The sequence below is a fragment of the Bufo bufo genome, chromosome 3 (assembly GCF_905171765.1).
Source record: "Bufo bufo chromosome 3, aBufBuf1.1, whole genome shotgun sequence".
In the NCBI taxonomy this organism is placed as follows: domain Eukaryota; kingdom Metazoa; phylum Chordata; class Amphibia; order Anura; family Bufonidae; genus Bufo; species Bufo bufo.
The window spans coordinates 313536006-313554133 of record NC_053391.1 but is presented as its reverse complement, the minus strand read 5'-3'; the positions used below and the strand labels follow the sequence as shown (position 1 = coordinate 313554133).

At 43.6% G+C, this 18128-nt stretch overlaps 3 non-coding genes across 3 annotated transcripts; 2 read left to right on the top strand and 1 right to left on the bottom strand.

Annotated features, from left to right (window-relative positions):
- Positions 1-4782: 4782 nt before the first annotated feature.
- LOC120996848 lies at positions 4783-4918 on the top strand. Its single transcript, XR_005777947.1, has one exon. It is a non-coding gene; the product is annotated as a U11 spliceosomal RNA (small nuclear RNA).
- Positions 4919-10323: 5405 nt separating this feature from the next.
- On the top strand, positions 10324-10459 carry LOC120996850. The gene has a single exon (XR_005777948.1). It is a non-coding gene; the product is annotated as a U11 spliceosomal RNA (small nuclear RNA).
- Positions 10460-17731: 7272 nt separating this feature from the next.
- On the bottom strand, positions 17732-17867 carry LOC120996847. The gene has a single exon (XR_005777946.1). It is a non-coding gene; the product is annotated as a U11 spliceosomal RNA (small nuclear RNA).
- Positions 17868-18128: the final 261 nt, after the last annotated feature.

The window sequence follows — 18128 nt, the reverse complement described above, 5'->3', positions numbered from 1 at the left end:
CTTTTCAAACTATGTTAACCCTTTAGGTGTTCCACAAAACTAAATAGCGAATGTAGAAACAATTTTAGAATTTAATTTTTTTGTTACATTGCCTCAAAAAGAGTAATATAGAGCAACCAAAAATCAAATTTACCCCTAAAATAGTCCCAAAACAACAACCACCTTATCCCGTAGTTTCCTAGATGGGGTCACTTTTATGGAGTTTCTACTCTAGGGGTGCATCAGGGGGCTTGAAAGGGTACATGGTGTAAATAAACCAGTCCAGCAAAATCTGCCTTCCAAAAACCATATGACGTTCCCCTTCTTCTATGTCCTGCCGTTTAGCCAAATAGTAGTTTACGACCACATATGGGGTGTTTTTGCAAACTACAGAATCAGGGCAACCCATTTTGAGTGTTGTTTGGCAGTTAACTATTGTTTTACTCCTGGAAAAAATTGATTATATTGGAAAATTTTCCAAAAAATAGAAATTTCAAAATTGTTTCTCCATCTGCCATTAACTCTTGTGGAACACCTAAAGGGTTAACAAAGTTTGTAAACCCAGTTTTGAATACCTTGAGGGGTGTACTTTCTTAGATGGAGTCACTTTTTTGAAATTTCTATTGTAGGGGTGCAACAGGGGGCTTCAAATGGGACATGGTATAAACAAAACCAGTCCTGCCAAATCTGCCTTCCAAAACCCATATGGTGTTCCCCTCCTTCTATGTGCTACCGTTCGGCCAAACAGTAGTTTACGACCACATATGGGGTGTTTTTGCAAACTACAGAATCAGGGCAACCCATTTTGAGTGTTGTTTGGCAGTTAACCCTTGTTTTACTCCTGGAAAAAATTGATTATATTGGAAAATTTTCCAAAAAATAGAAATTTCAAAATTGTTTCTCCATCTGCCATTAACTCTTGTGGAACACCTAAAGGGTTAACAAAGTTTGTAAACCCAGTTTTGAATACCTTGAGGGGTGTACTTTCTTAGATGGAGTCACTTTTTTGAAATTTCTATTCTAGGGGTGCAACAGGGGGCTTCAAATGGGACATGGTATAAACAAAACCAGTCCTGCCAAATCTGCCTTCCAAAACCCATATGGTGTTCCCCTCCTTCTATGTGCTACCGTTCGGCCAAACAGTAGTTTACGACCACATATGGGGTGTTTTTGCAAACTACAGAATCAGGGCAACCCATTTTGAGTGTTGTTTGGCAGTTAACCCTTGTTTTACTCCTGGAAAAAATTGATTATATTGGAAAATTTTCCAAAAAATAGAAATTTCAAAATTGTTTCTCCATCTGCCATTAATTCTTGTGGAAGACCTAAAGGGTTAATAAAGTTTGAAAAAACAGTTTTGAATACCTTGAGGGGTGTAGTTTCTAGAATGGGGTCATTTTTGGGAGGTTTCTATTATCTAAGCCTCACAAAGTGACTTCAAACCTGAACTGGTCCATAAAAAGTGGGATTTTGAAGATTTCTGAAAATATCAAAATTTGCTTCTAAACTTCTAAGCCTTGTAACATCCCCAAAAAATAAAATATCATTCCCAAAATGCTACAAACATGAAGTAGACATATGGGGAATGTAAAGTCATCACAATTTTTTGGGGTATTACTATGTATTACAGAAGTAGAGAAACTGAAACTTTGAAATTTGCTAATTTTTCAAAAATTTTGGTAAAAATTGTATTTTTTTATGCAAAAAAATTAACTTTTGTGACCCAATTTTAGCAGTGACATGAAGTACAATATGTGACGAAAAAACAATCTCAGAACGGCCTGGGTAAGTCAAAGCGTTTAAAAGTTATGAGCACTTAAAGTGACACTGGTCAGATTTGCAAAAAATGGCCTGGTCCTTAAGGTGAAAATGAGCCCGGTCCTTAAGGGGTTAAAGGGGCAGGCACTGTGGAGGTCAATGTTAAAGGGGCGGCCACTGTGGAGGTCAATGTTAAAGGGGCGGCCACTATGGAGGTCAGTGTTAAAGGGGCGGGAACTGTGGAGATGATTGTTAAAAGGGCGGGTACTGTGGAGGTCATTATTAAAGGGGCGGGTACTGTAGAGGTCACTGTTATGGAGGAAACTGTTGATATCTTTTTACGACACACGGAAACATGAAATGAAATAGATGAAATATACCCATGCGAAGCCGGGTTCTACTGCTAGTATATTATATATATAGACATATACACTCATGAGTCAAATTACTATGACCATCAGCTAATATCTGGAGTACCCACTATATGCTGTATGAACAGCAGCTAGACGGGGGTGACTCAATAAGCTCCTGGTAGGTTGTCACAGGTATCTGGAACCATTCTGACTGTAGTGCATCCTACAGCTGCTGGAGGGTGCATGGGGAGGATCCATAGAGCGAACACAATGGTCGAGGTGGTCCCACAGAAGATCAATTTGGTTCAATTCTGGGAAATTAGGGGGCCAGGGTAGCTGTGTTATATATTGCATTGTCTAACCGGTCTTCCTCTGCCCTCTTCCCATGTACCATCAAACCGGATTTCATCCAAATTCTGGGAGTCTGGTTTGGGAAGGGAGGCACAGTCCACATGTCTTGGGAAAAACATTTAACACATATTGTGGATTACGTTTTTTTTTTTTTAATCATGCGGATTCTCATGCAGAAAAACCGTAGAGTAATACAGTACAAGCAAAGTGTAGAAGGTTAGACAAATCTCATGTACATTTCCCTTTCTCGTTCCATGAGGAAATTGACCTGCAGCATGTCAATTACATTTGCGATTTTGGTGCGGATTTTACCCTTTTTGATGGAAGAGTGAGATCTGTGGGGAAAAAAAACGCATCAGTTCCTCACCAAAAACTGCAAGTAACACATGTGGCTTTTGTGTGGGCACGCACAGAAATCTGCATGGAAATATGAGATACGGGTACCCTTAAAGTGCATTTACACAATGCAGACAAACTGCCTTTTTTGCTGAGATTTTGCAAAACTTGCAGTATGAGTACATCCCTACAACCACACATATTTCCCCAACTCTACAGGGTATCACGTAGCACTGAGCTCACCTCCACTTAGTTAAGAGGATACACATATACATCTAGTACTCTTACTGTGTACACTGATGAGCAAAAGGGTAACCATGTTTTAAACTTTTGACTTTCAGACTCTATATTTCACCATCCACTACAGCTTCGAACCTGAGACTACCATCATTTTATAGACAATCATCTTGGCTGTCTCATACATAAAATGGACCTGCTGTTATTTAGCATATGATTAGTTATGCAGATTCTTGTCATGTAACTGCATTGTTACTGTTTTGCTCTTGGTGGTGGAACAATCTTTTTCTTCTTGTATACTACAAATTGCAACCTGTTCTCACATTCCCTAATAGCTGAGTGTGTTATTAGGTTGGTTCCCAAGTGAAAGGTCACTGGTTATGACGGAGCAGCCATGAAGAAGATTTCCCAAGAAAAGAGAAACAGCATCATCCAGCTCATCGATAGTGGCATCTCGACCAAGAAAATTGCCAAACTGCTTCATGTGAGTGCCATGACAGTTGGAAAAATATGAAATGAAGTCCGTCCATCCATTCCAAAGCCAAGAGGAGAATGTCCAGGCAAAATTTTAGAGTCAACAAGTCACGAGGTCTATCAGTTCTGGTGCGACAAACATGGCGGTGGAGGTGGCTCATAGATCACAAAGGTCCATGAAAACATCGTACGAGTCGCATTGCACAAGTCAGAAATGGTGGCCCGAAAAAAGATGAAGAAGCCTTGGCTTCAATATCATCATAAAAAGCATCGGCTCAAGTCTGCAAAAAAGTATGAACAGTGGACAGTAGAAAATTGGAAACGGGTGATATGGTACAATGAGATGAAAGTCAATAGACTGGGCTCTGATGGGTGCAAATGAGTCTGGAAGAAACAAGAGAAAAGGGGGCTAATGGAAGGAACAGTCAAGTTTGGTGGAGGAAGCCTGATGATATAGAGTTGTTTCACAGCCAAAGGCATTGGATATCTGACCAGGATTAATGGTGGGCTCAATGCCAAGCTATATGTGAGTATCCTACAAGATGAGTTACTTTGTACACTTGAGTACTATGGGTATGAAAAGGATGACATTGTGTTCAAGCAGGACAACAACCTGAAGCAAATGTCGAGATTGGCGAAGAAATGCTTTGATAACAGTGAAGTAGAGGAGCTGGATTGGCCCCCAGTCCCCAGACCTCAACCCAATTGAACACTTGTGGGTAGAGTTGAAGAAAAAGATGTATTCTTACCCAAGTGAGTCTACCAGTATGCATCAACATTGGGAACATGTAAAAGAGACCTGGGAACAGATTTAGGTCGAGACATGCTTGAATCCGATTGAGAGTATGCCCACAAGGATTCAGGCAGTGTTGAAAGCCAAAGGTGGATTTACAAACTACTGCTAAAATAATTTAAATTTAGAATTTTAGGAGCAAAACAGTAATAATGCAGTTACATGACAAGAATCTACATAACTATTCATATGCTAAATATTTGCAAGTCCAATGTATGTATGAGATAGCCATCTTTTGTACAGACAATAAACAATGACACCGCTCTGTAGGACTCGGAGGGCGGTTTCCCATGATGCTTTGCTATTTTCATATCCATGAATCGTTACTAAATGCAGCAATTTTACCCATTTTACAGGTAGTAATAAGCTCACCGCCGGCGCAGTCAGGTGCACATTGGAAGCCCCAGTCGCACACACTATTGTGCTGCAGGCAGGTTTAGTTGCCATAAGTTAGACGGGGACATGGTAGAGTCTGGCCTCTAGGAGGCGGGCTGTTCAGGTAAAAAGGGCTTGTGCTATGTATGGCACATCACTGTTCCCTGCACAGGGGATGGTGGTGCGGAATCGACATCAAGAGATTTTGAAGGCATAATTTTTGTGACCAGGACTGCCTGTGATCGTTGCTCTGGGCGTCCTCACCTACCTGTTAATAACAGACAGTACAGGAGCAGTGGTTGTCTCTGCTTTCTAGAAGCATTGCTAGTACACTGCTGGGGTGACCTACCCACATTCTAGGAATGTGTGTGGCTATCTCTCCACTCACTTCTATGGGAGATCTGAAAATAGCTAAGCCAGCATGATCAGCTAGTTTCCAGAGTCCCACACAAGTGAACGGAGAGTGCACCACACGTGGGCAGCCGCCTCTACTTTCACTGCTATGGGACTGCTGCAAATGGCACTGGCTCCGCTATTTTTGGAGCTCCAACAGTGGTGAATAGAGGTGCTCTGCTTTGCTTCAGGGGGCTGTTCTGGAGATCGGAGCAGGTCCCAGAGGTGGGCCTCACACCTGTCTGATATTGGTGACATATTCTATCAATATGCCACCAAAGTCTCAGGCCTCTTTCACACTTGCGTTGTCCGGATCCGGCGTGTACTCCACTTGCCGAAATTACACGCCGGATCCGGAAAAACGCAAGTGTACTGAAAGCATTTGAAGACGGAGCCGTCTTCAAAATGCTTTCAGTGTTACTATGGCAGCCAGGACGCTATTAAAGTCCTGGTTGCCATAGTGGGAGCGGGGAGTGGTATACTTACAGTCCGTGCGGCTCCCGGGGCGCTCCAGAATGACGTCAGAGCGCCCCATGCACATGGATGACGTGTCCATGTGATCACGTGATCCATGCGCTTGGGGCGCCCTGACGTCACTCTGGAGCGCCCCGGGAGCCGCACGGACGGTAAGTATGCTGCTCCCCGCTACACTTTACCATGGCTGCCAGGACTTTAGCGTCCCGGCAGCCATGGTAACCATTCAGAAAAAGCTAAACGTCGGGTCCGGCAATGTGCCGAAACGACGTTTAGCTTAAGGCCGGATCCGGATCAATGCCTTTCAATGGGCATTAATTCCAGATCCGGCCTTGCGGCAAGTGTTCAGGATTTTTGGCCGGAGCAAAAAGCGCAGCATGCTGCGGTATTTTCTCCGGCCAAAAAACGTTACGTTCCGGAACTGAAGACATCCTGATGCATCCTGAACGGATTTCACTCCATTCAGAATGCATTAGGATAAAACTGATCAGGATTCTTCCGGCATAGAGCCCCGACGACGGAACTCTATGCCGGAAGAAAAGAACGCAGGTGTGAAAGAGCTCTCAGATGGGAATACCTCTTTAACCCATTAATCATCAGACGTTCATTTCTGATTTATTGCATGTGGGTTTAAAGGGGTGTTTAACATTGATAGGTCATCAATGTCAGATTGGCTGGGGTCCAACTCCTGGCACCCTCACTGATCAGCTGTTTGAGGGGGTCGTGGCACTCTGTTGAGTGCCTCAGCCTCCTCGCAGCTTACCATGCACACCATCCATAGCAGGGATGCCCAACCTGCGGCCCTCCAGCTGTTATAAAACTACAACTCCCAGTATGCTTGGACAGCCTACACCTATTAGGGCATGCTGGGAAATTGTAGTTTTGCAACAGCTGGAGGGCTGCAGGTTGAGCATCTCTGGTATATACAGAGGGCTGTCCTTGGTGTTGTAGCTCAGTCCCATTCGCTTGAATATGACTGAGCTGTGCTTAGGCCATGTGACTGATGAGCATGATGTTTATGGCCTAGAAAGAGGCTGCAGCACTCACCACAGCACTGCTGCCTCTTCAAATAGCTGATCAGTGGGGGTGTTGGGTGTCAGATCCTCGCTATCTGGTATTGATTACCTATCCTGATGATAGGCCATCAAAATCTAAGACAACCCCTTTAATATTGTTGACCTATTCTGTGGACTCCTCAGACCCCCCCCAATCAGCTGTTTGAAAAGGCTGTGATGCTCTGTAAGTAGCTATTGATGGCGACGAGTGAAGCGAGCTCCAGATCATAGATCCAAAGTCACTTCACTCAAAACTTCATTTGAATACTGTACTCAGATCTGTCCTCGTACAGTATTCAAATGTATGAGCTCCGGCGAGAGAGACTTTGGTGAATAACTTTGGCATTCGATATTTAAAAGTGAAAACCATTTTAAAACAGGAACAGTCTCGGCTGGTACCTCGATGCTGAAGCCGACTTCGGAACCATGCTTTAAAATGTTTTTTTAAGTTGGAAAATCAAATCCCGAAGTTATTCATCTAAGTCCCGTGAGACTTCGGTACTAATGAATTTCCCATAAGTTTTAATGTTGTATGGAGACAAATCTCTTTACGGCATTAAAACGAAGTTTGGAGTGAATTGATTTCGGATGTTGGATCCAAAGCTCGATTCGCTCATCCCTAATGGCCACTGTGGCGAAAATAACCTCGCCACTGGGTTTTGGAGGGGCTTGTTTGTCAGCCTCTTGCCTCAGCATTATGGCCCATATACTAACTTTGAAGGAGAAGACAGACCGGCCGCACAGCCTAAATCTGTGGAACTGTTTTGGGCAGGAAAGCCATGCTTGCAGTCGGCCAAATGTGACTTCCATGGAATTTGGGAACCTCTGCTCGGATCTGGGTAATTTTTGGATATGTTGTTCACCCAGATCAGAGCTATCCATGGATGTATAAATGATGGGGATATGTGGGGTTTTGAAGTGTTTTCTGTGTTTTGGGGAAAAATGTGTGTTTTCTGCCTGTGAGTGATTAAGTTAGCCCATTATGTTTGGTAATTGTATCACAGGCAGAGCCCATTGTGTTTTGGTAATTGTATTTTGTTGATTGCGTCAAAGACAATGCCTATTCTGTTATTGAGTGCGTCACAGACACACGGAAACATGAAATGAAATTGATTAAATATACCCATGCGAAGCCGGGTCCTACTGCTAGTATATTATAATCTGGAGTACCCACCATATGCTGTATGAACAGCAGCTAGACGGGAGTGACTCAATAAGCTCCTGGTAGGTTGTCACAGGTATCTGGAACCATTCTGACTGTAGTGCATCCTACAGCTGCTGGAGGGTGCATAGGGAGGATCCATAGAGCGAACACAATGGTCGAGGTGGTCCCACAGAAGATCAATTTGGTTCAATTCTGGGAAATTAGGGGGCCAGGGTAGCTGTGTTATATGTTGCATTGTCTAACCGGTCTTCCTCTGCCCTCTTCCCATGTACCATCAAACCGGATTTCATCCAAATTCTGGGAGTCTGGTTTGGGAAGGGAGGCACAGTCCACATGTCTTGGGAAAAACATTTAACACATATTGTGGATTACTTTCGTTTTTTTTAAACATGCAGATTCTCATGCAGAAAAACCGTAGAGTAATACAGTACAAGCAAAGTGTAGAAGGTTAGACAAATCTCATGTACATTTCCCTTTCTCGTTCCATGAGAAAATTGACCTGCAGCATGTCAATTGCATTTGCGATTTTGGTGCGGATTTTACCCTTTTTGATGGAAGAGTGAGATCTGTGGGGAAAAAAAACTCATCAGTTCCTCACCAAAAACTGCAAGTAACACATGTGGCTTTTGTGTGGGCACGCACAGAAATCTGCATGGAAATATGAGATACGGGTACCCTTAAAGTGCATTTACACAATGCAGACAAACTGCCTTTTTTGCTGAGATTTTGCAAAACTTGCAGTATGAGTACATCCCTACAACCACACATATTTCCCCAACTCTACAGGGTATCACGTAGCACTGAGCTACCTCCACTTAGTTAAGAGGATACAGATATACATCTAGTAATCTTACTGTGTACACTGACGAGCAAAAGGGTAACCATGTTTTAAACTTTTGACTTTCAGACTCCATATTTCACCATCCACTACAGCTTCGAACCTGAGACTACCATCATTTTATAGACAATCATCTTGGCTGTCTCATACATAAAATGGACCTGCTGTTATTTAGCATATGATTAGTTATGCAGATTCTTGCCATGTAACTGCATTGTTACTGTTTTGCTCTTGGTGGTGGAACAATCTTTTTCTTCTTGTATACTACAAATTACAACCTGTTCTCACATTCCCTAATAGCTCAGTGTGTTATTAGGTTGGTTCCCAAGTGAAAGGTCACTGGTTATGAAGGAGCAGCCATGCAGAAGATTTCCCAAGAAAAGAGAAACAGCATCATCCAGCTCATCGATAGTGGCATCTCGACCAAGAAAATTGCCAAACTGCTTCATGTGAGTGCCATGACAGTTGGAAAAATATGAAATGAAGTCCGTCCATCCATTCCAAAGCCAAGATGAGGATGTCCAGGCAAAATTTTAGAGTCAACAAGTCGGCTCATCACGAGGTCTATCAGTTCTGATGCGACAAACATGGCGGTGGAGGTGGCTCATAGATCACAAAGGTCCATGAAAACATCGTACGAGTCGCATTGCACAAGTCAGAAATGGTGGCCCAAAAAAAGATGAAGAAGCCTTGGCTTCAATAGCATCATAAGAAGCATCGGCTCAAGTTTGCAAAAAAGTATGAACAGTGGACAGTAGAAAATTGGAAACGGGTGATATGGTACAATGAGATGAAAGTCAATAGACTGGGCTCTGATGGGTGCAAATGAGTCTGGAAGAAACAAGAGAAAAGGGGGCTAATGGAAGGAACAGTCAAGTTTGGTGGAGGAAGCCTGATGATATAGAGTTGTTTCACAGCCAAAGGCATTGGATATCTGACCAGGATTAATGGTGGGCTCAATGCCAAGCTATATGTGAGTATCCTACAAGATGAGTTACTTTGTACACTTGAGTACTATGGGTATGAAAAGGATGACATTGTGTTCCAGCAGGACAACAACCTGAAGCATATGTCGAGATTGGCGAAGAAATGGTTTGATAACAGTGAAGTAGAGGAGCTGGATTGGCCCCCAGTCCCCAGACCTCAACCCAATTGAACACTTGTGGGTAGAGTTGAAGAAAAAAGCTGTATTCTTACCCAAGTGAGTCTACCAGTATGCATCAACATTGGGAACATGTAAAAGAGACCTGGGAACAGATTTAGGTCGAGACATGCTTGAATCCGATTGAGAGCATGCCCACAAGGATTCAGGCAGTGTTGAAAGCCAAAGGTGGATTTACAAACTACTGCTAAAATAATTTAAATTTAGAATTTTAGGAGCAAAACAGTAATAATGCAGTTACATGACAAGAATCTACATAACTATTCATATGCTAAATATTTGCAAGTCCAATGTATGTATGAGATAGCCATCTTTTGTACAGACAATAAACAATGACACCGCTCTGTAGGACTCGGAGGGCGGTTTCCCATGATGCTTTGCTATTTGCATATCCATGAATCGTTACTAAATGCAGCAATTTTACCCATTTTACAGGTAGTAATAAGCTCACTGCCGCCGCAGTCAGGTGCACATTGGAAGCCCCAGTCGCACACACGATTGTGCTGCAGGCAGGTTTAGTTGCCATAAGTTAGACGGGGACATGGTAGAGTCTGGCCTCTAGGAGGCGGGCTGTTCAGGTAAAAAGGGCTTGTGCTATGTATGGCACATCACTGTTCCCTGCACAGGGGATGGAGATGCGGAATCGACATCAAGAGATTTCGAAGGCATAATTTTTGTGACCAGGACTGCCTGTGATCGTTGCTCTGGGCGTCCTCACCTACCTGTTAATAACAGACAATACAGGAGCAGTGGTTGTCTCTGCTTTCTAGAAGTATTGGTGGTACACTGCTGGGGTGACCTACCCACATTCTAGGAATGTGTGTGGCTATCTCTCCACTCACTGCTATGGGAGATCTGAAAATAGCTTAGCCAGCATGATCAGCTAGTTTCCAGAGTCCCACACAAGTGAACGGAGAGTGCACCACACGTGGGCAGCCGCCTCTACCTTCACTGCTATGGGACTGCTGCAAATGGCACTGGCTCCGCTATTTTTGGAGCTCCAACAGTGGTGAATAGAGGTGCTCTGCTTTGCTTCAGGGGGCTGTTCTGGAGATCGGAGCAGGTCCCAGAGGTGGGCCTCACACCTGTCTGATATTGGTGACATATTCTATCAATATGCCACCAAAGTCTCAGATGGGAATACCTCTTTAACCCATTATTCATCAGACGTTCATTTCTGATTTATTGCATGTGGGTTTAAAGGGGTGTTTAACATTGATAGGTCATCAATGTCAGATTGGCTGGGGTCCAACTCCTGGCACCTTCACTGATCAGCTGTTTGAGGGGGTCGTGGCACTCTGTTGAGTGCCTCAGCCTCCTCGCAGCTTACCATGCACACCATCCATAGCAGGGATGCCCAACCTGCGGCCCTCCAGCTGTTATAAAACTAAAACTCCCAGTATGCTTGGACAGCCTACACCTATTAGGGCATGCTGGGAAATTGTAGTTTTGCAACAGCTGGAGGGCTGCAGGTTGAGCATCTCTGGTATATACAGAGGGCTGTCCAATTCACTAAGCTGTGCTTAGGCCATGTGACTGATGAGCATGATGTTTATGGCCTAGAAAGAGGCTGCAGCACTCACCACAGCACTGCTGCCTCTTCAAATAGCTGATCAGTGGGGGTGTTGGGTGTCAGATCCTCGCTATCTGGTATTGATTACCGATCCTGATGATAGGCCATCAGAATCTAAGACAACCCCTTTAATATTGTTGACCTATTCTGTGGACTCCTCAGACCCCCTCCCCCATCAGCTGTTTGAAAAGGCTGTGATGCTCTGTAAGTAGATATTGATGGCGACGAGTGATGAGTGAAGCGAGCTCCAGATCATAGATCCAAAGTCACTTCACTCAAAACTTCATTTGAATACTGTACTCAGATCCGTCTTCGTACAGTATTCAAATGTATGAGCTCCGGCGAGAGAGACTTTGGTGAATAACTTTGGCATTCGATTTTTAAAAGTGAAAACCATTTTAAAACAGGAACAGTCCCGGCTGGTACCTCGATACTGAAGCCGACTTCGGAACCATGTTTTAAAATGTTTTTTTAACCCCTTAAGGACCGGGCTCATTTTCACCTTAAGGACCAGGCCATTTTTTGCAAATCTGACCAGTGTCACTTTAAGTGCTCATAACTTTAAAACGCTTTGACTTATCCAGGCCATTCTGAGATTGTTTTTTCGTCACATATTGTACTTCATGACACTGGTAAAATGAAGTCAAAAAATTTTTTTTTTGCACAAAAAAATACCTAATTTACCAAAAATTTGAAAAAAATTAGCAAATTTCAAAGTTTCAGTTTCTCTACTTCTGTAATACATAGTAATACCCCAAAAAATTGTGATGACTTTACATTCCCCATATGTCTACTTCATGTTTGAATTGTTTTGAGAATGATATTTTATTTTTTGGGGATGTTATAAGGCTTAGAAGTTTAGAAGCAAATCTTGAAATTTTTCAGAAATTTACAAAAACTCAATTTTTAGCGACCAGTTCAGGTCTGAAGTCACTTTGCGAGGCTTACATAATAGAAACCACCCAAAAATGACCCCATCTAAGAAACTACACCCCTCAAGGTATTCAAAACTGATTTTTCATACATTGTTAACCCTTTAGGTGTTGCACAAGAGTTATTGGCAAATGGGGAGGAAATTTGAGAATTTCATATTTTTGTCAAATTTTTCATTTTAACCCATTTTTTCCACTAACAAAGCAAGGGTTAACAGCCAAACAAGATTGTATCTTTATTGCCCTGACTCTGCCGTTTACAGAAACACCCAATATGTGGCCATAAACTACTGTACGGCCACACAGCGGGGCGTAGAGTGAAAGGTGCGCCGTTTGGTTTTTGGAAGGCTGATTTTTATAAACTGGTTTTTTGACACCATGTCCCATTTGAAGCCCCCTGATGCACCCCTAGAGGAGAAACTCCCTAAAAGTGACCCCATCTAAGAAACTACACCCCTCAAGGTATTCAAAACTGATTTTACATACGTCGTTAACCCTTTAGGTGTTGCACAAGAGTTATTGGCAAATGGGGATGAAATTTGAGAATTTCATTTTTTTGCCTAATTTTCAATTTTAACCCATTTTTTCCACTAACAAAGCAAGGGTTAACAGCCAAACAAGATTGTATCTTTATTGCCCTGACTCTGCCATTTACAGAAACACCCCATATGTGGCCGTAAACTACTGTACGGCCACACAGCGGGGCGTAGAGTGAAAGGTGCGCCGTTTGGTTTTTGGAAGCCAGATTTTGCTGGACTGGTTTTTTGACACCATGTCCCATTTGAAGCCCCCCTGATGCACCCCTAGAGTAGAAACTCCATAAAAGTGACCCCATCTAAGAAACTACACCCCTCAAGGTATTCAAAACTGATTTTACAAACTTTGTTAACCCTTTAGGTGTTGCACAAGATTTAATGGAAAATAGAGACACAATTTCAAAATTTCACATTTTTGGCAGATTTTCCATTTTAATTTTTTTTTCCAGTTACAAAGCAAGGGTTAACAGCCAAACAAAACTCAATATTTATGGCCCTTATTCTGTAGTTTACAGAAACACCCCATATGTGGTCGTAAACCGCTGTACGGGCACACGGCAGGGTGCAGAAGGAAAGGAATGCCATACGGTTTCTGGAAGGCAGATTTTGCTGGACTGTTTTTTTTGACACCATGTCCCATTTGAAGACCCCCTGATGCACCCCTAGAGTAGAAACTCCAAAAAAGTGACTCCATTTTAGAAACTACGGGATAGGGTGGCAGTATTCTTGGTACTAGTTTAGGGTACATATGATTTTTGGTTGCTCTATATTACACTTTTTGTGCAGCAAGGTAACAAGAAATAGCTTTTTTGGCACGTTTTTTTTTTTTTGTTATTTACAACATTCATCTGACAGGTTAGATCATGGGGTAATTTTATAGAGCAGGTTGTCACGGACGCGGCGATACCTAATATGTATACATTATTTTTTATTTATGTAAGTTTTATACAATAACTTCATTTTTAAAACCAAAAAAATGTTTTAGTGTCTCCATATTCTAAGAGCCATAGTTTTTTCAGTTTTTGGGCGATTATCTTGAGTAGGGTCTCATTTTTTGCGGGATGAGATGACGGTTTGATTGGCACTATTTTGGGGTGCATATGACTTTTTGATCGCTTGCTATTACACTTTTTGTGACGTAAGATGGCAAAAAATGGCTTTTTTTAGACTGTTTTTATTTTTATTTTTTTACGGTGGTCATCTGAGGGGTTAGGTCATGTGATATTTTTATAGAGCCGGTCGATACGGACGCGGCGATACCTAATATGTATACTTTTTTTTTATTTATGTAAGTTTTACAGAATGAGTTCATTTTTGAAAAAAAAAAAATCATGTTTTAGTGTCTCCATAGTCTAAGAGCCATAGTTTTTTCAGCTTTTGGGCGATTATCTTGAGTAGGGTCTCATTTTTTGCGGGATGAGATGACGGTTTGATTGGTACTATTTTGGCGTACATGCGACTTTTTTGATCACTTTTATTACCTTTTTTGGAAAGTAAGGTGGGCAAAATTTCAATTTTCTCATAGTTTTTATTTTTTTATTTTTATGGCGTTCACCGTGCGGGGAAAGTAACATGACCATTTTATAGATCAGGTCGTTACGGACGCGGCGATACCTAATATGTGTAGTTTATTTTATTTTTTTAATTTTTATTCAGTGATAAATGTTTTTTTTTTATCTTAACTTTTTTCACTTTTTTTTACATTTTTTTGACCCAGACCCACTTGGTTCTTGAAGATCCAGTGGGTCTGGTGTCTGTATAATACAGTACAGAACAATATATATTGTTCTGTACTGTATTTTACTTACACTGAACAGATCTATGCTTTCAGCACAGATCTGTTCAGCACCATGGACAGCAGGACGCCTGAGCAGGCGTCCTGTTGCCATGGGAACCCTCCCCGTCTGCTCAGAACTTCGCAGACGGGGAAGGGTAAGCACAGGGCTGAGGGGGGCTCTCTGGGGGCTCTCTCCCTCTCCATCGGGGGGCTGCAAAGGCACAGCAGCCCCCCGATGGAGAGGGAGGGAGCTCCCTGACCGATGACAGTTAACTTTTTCCATACAGCGGTCCGTACGGACCGCGGTATGGAAAGGGTTAAACGGCTGACATCTTCACACATGTCAGCCGTTTATACCAGGGTGCCAGCAATGTGCTGGCACCCTGGTACAACCACTAGAAGCCAACGATCGTTCATGGGGAGGCGGGCGGGGGATCGCGATCCCGCCTGCCGCACCGCCCGCCTCCCGCACCGCCCCCACCGCATGCGACACCCCCCCCCCCGCACCACCCTCCGGCATAAAATCGTGCAGGGGTGCAGGGGGGGGTGAAAAATATTTATTTTAGCCACGCTAAAGTTTCTGATCGCCGCGGTCAGGGACCGCGGCGATCAGAAACTGCAAAAAGCGCAGCAAACCGCAGGTCTGAATTGACCTGCGGTTTGCTGCGATCGCCGATACGGGGGGGTCAAATGACCCCCCCTGGCGTTGTCACAGGATGCCGGCTGAAGGATTTCAGCCGAAATCCCGTTCCAATTAACCCCTGGGGCGCCGGAATACAGATTTTAAGTCAGGACGTACCGGTACGTCCTGGGTCCTTAAGGACTCGGGAAATAGGGCGTACCGGTACGTCCTAGGTCCTTAAGGGGTTAAGTTGGAAAATCAAATCCCGAAGTTATTTATCTAAGTCCCGTGAGACTTCGGTACTAATGAATTTTCCATAAGTTTTAATGTTGTATGGAGACAAATCTCTTTACGGCATTAAAACGAAGTTTGGAGTGAATTGATTTCAGATGTTGGATCCAAAGCTCGATTCGCTCATCCCTAATGGCCACTGTGGCGAAAATAACCTCGCCACTGGGTTTTGGAGGGGCTTGTTTGTCAGCCTCTTGCCTCAGGATTATGGCCCATATACTAACTTTGAAGGAGAAGACAGACCGGCCGCACAGCCTAAATCTGTGGAACTGTTTTGGGCAGGAAAGCCATGCTTGCAGTCGGCCAAATGTGACTTCCATGGAATTTGGGAACCCCTGCTCGGATCTGGGTAATTTTTGGATATGTTGTTCACCCAGATCAGAGCTATCCATGGATGTATAAATGATGGGGATATGTGGGGTTTTGAAGTGTTTTCTGTGTTTTGGGGAAAAATGTGTGTTTTCTGCCTGTGAGTGATTAAGTTAGCCCATTATGTTTGGTAATTGTATCACAGGCAGAGCCCATTGTGTTTTGGTAATTGTATTTTGTTGATTGCGTCAAAGACAATGCCTATTCTGTTATTGAGTGCGTCACAGACAATGCCATTGTGTTTGTTGAATGTATAGTTTTGGATTGGCTGCTATGTTATGTCCTCAGTTCCCAACCAGGTCCACGAGGGTGGTACCCTTGTTGGAAAATGTGTATATAAGTCAATGCTGGTGTGTTCAATAAAGAGTTCCTGTTTTACCCTTCATCATGTTGAGGCTGGTGTTTGGGTAACTGATCGACACTGGGGATTGCTATACGCTGTAGATTTGCTATACTCCTCTGGCTATAACTACTATCTCTTGTAAGAGAGTTACTCCTCCTGAGGACGCAGAACGGCGAAACGTACGTCGAGGAGCTCACACACACCTGACTCTTACTGGTATGACTTGAATTTATCTCTGGCTACTCCTTTGGGATATTTGTATGTACCTCACTCTGTCATTGTGCATGTTAATTGAGGAAAAGGGTAGATACTGACTCCATGCTGAGCAATTCATAGTGAGCGCTTGGCTCTCATCAGGCTCAGCATATTACAAGTTATCAGTACCCTTCCCCCCTCTTGGCAGAGTGTTTTACCACTGATGTTTTACTCCTTGCTAGAGTTACATTGACATTGAGTATAGGTGGTGTTTTGTATTGGATACACTCACTATATGCTTATTTATTATCATGATGTACAATATGTTATATGTGTCTTATTATGTCTAAACTGTGATTATTTTGAATAAAGGATATAACAATTTTTTTTAAAAAATTCAAGGGACGTGTAGTTACTCATTCAATGTGGTTAAGATCTGTTCTTGTTCATCGTTCCTGCTCTCTGGATTTAGGAGAGGTTCACCCACTGGAAGCTGAAGCCCGGTCTTGGGTCCAGCGTGGGTGGAGGACGGTGAGACCCCAACCAAGCTGCGGCGGTTCGTGGGGTCTGTGGTGGTTCTGGTGTCAAGTTGAGTGCTTGGAGCCCTCGGGAAGCACTAGGAGCATCCATCAACGGAGGGGTGCCAGGAGAACCGTTACAGCAACCATAGAGGTACAGCTTCTGGGGGGGGGGGGGGGGTTGTGCTGCAGGGACGTTATTCTGTGCTGCATTATGGTATTGCCCCACCTTCTGTCAGTGTGTGCTAAGCTGCCAGGAGGCTGAGCCACCAGCTGATCAGTGAGGGTGCCAGGAGTTGGACCCCAACCAATCTGACATTGATGACCTATCAATGTTAAACACCCCTTTAAACCCACATGCAATAAATCAGAAATGAACGTCTGATAATTAATGGGTTAAAGAGGTATTCCCATCTGAGACTTTGGTGGCATATTGATAGAATATGTCACCAATATCAGACAGGTGTGAGGCCCACCTCTGGGACCTGCTCCGATCTCCAGAACAGCCCCCTGAAGCAAAGCAGAGCACCTCTATTCACCACTGTTGGAGCTCCAAAAATAGCGGAGCCAGTGCCATTTGCAGCAGTCCCATAGCAGTGACGGTAGAGGCGGCTGCCCACGTGTGGTGCACTCTCCGTTCACTTGTGTGGGACTCTGGAAACTAGCTGATCATGCTGGCTTAGCTATTTTCAGATCTCCCATAGAAGTGAGTGGAGAGATAGCCACACACATTCCTAGAATGTGGGTAGGTCACCCCAGCAGTGTACTAGCAATGCTTCTAGAAAGCAGAGACAACCACTGCTCCTGTACTGTCTGTTATTAACAGGTAGGTGAGGACGCCCAGAGCAACGATCACAGGCAGTCCTGGTCACAAAAATTATGCTTTCGAAATCTCTTGATGTCGATTCCGCACCACCATCCCCTATGCAGGGAACAGTGATGTGCCATACATAGCACAAGCCCTTTTTACCTGAACAGCCCGCCTCCTAGAGGCCAGACTCTACCATGTCCCCGTCTAACTTATGGCAACTAAACCTGCCTGCAGCACAATAGTGTGTGCGACTGGGGCTTCCAATGTGCACCTGACTGCGCCGGCGGTGAGCTTATTACTACCTGTAAAATGGGTAAAATTGCTGCATTTAGTAACGATTCATGGATATGCAAATAGCAAAGCATCATGGGAAACCGCCCTCCGAGTCCTACAGAGCGGTGTCATTGTTTATTGCCTG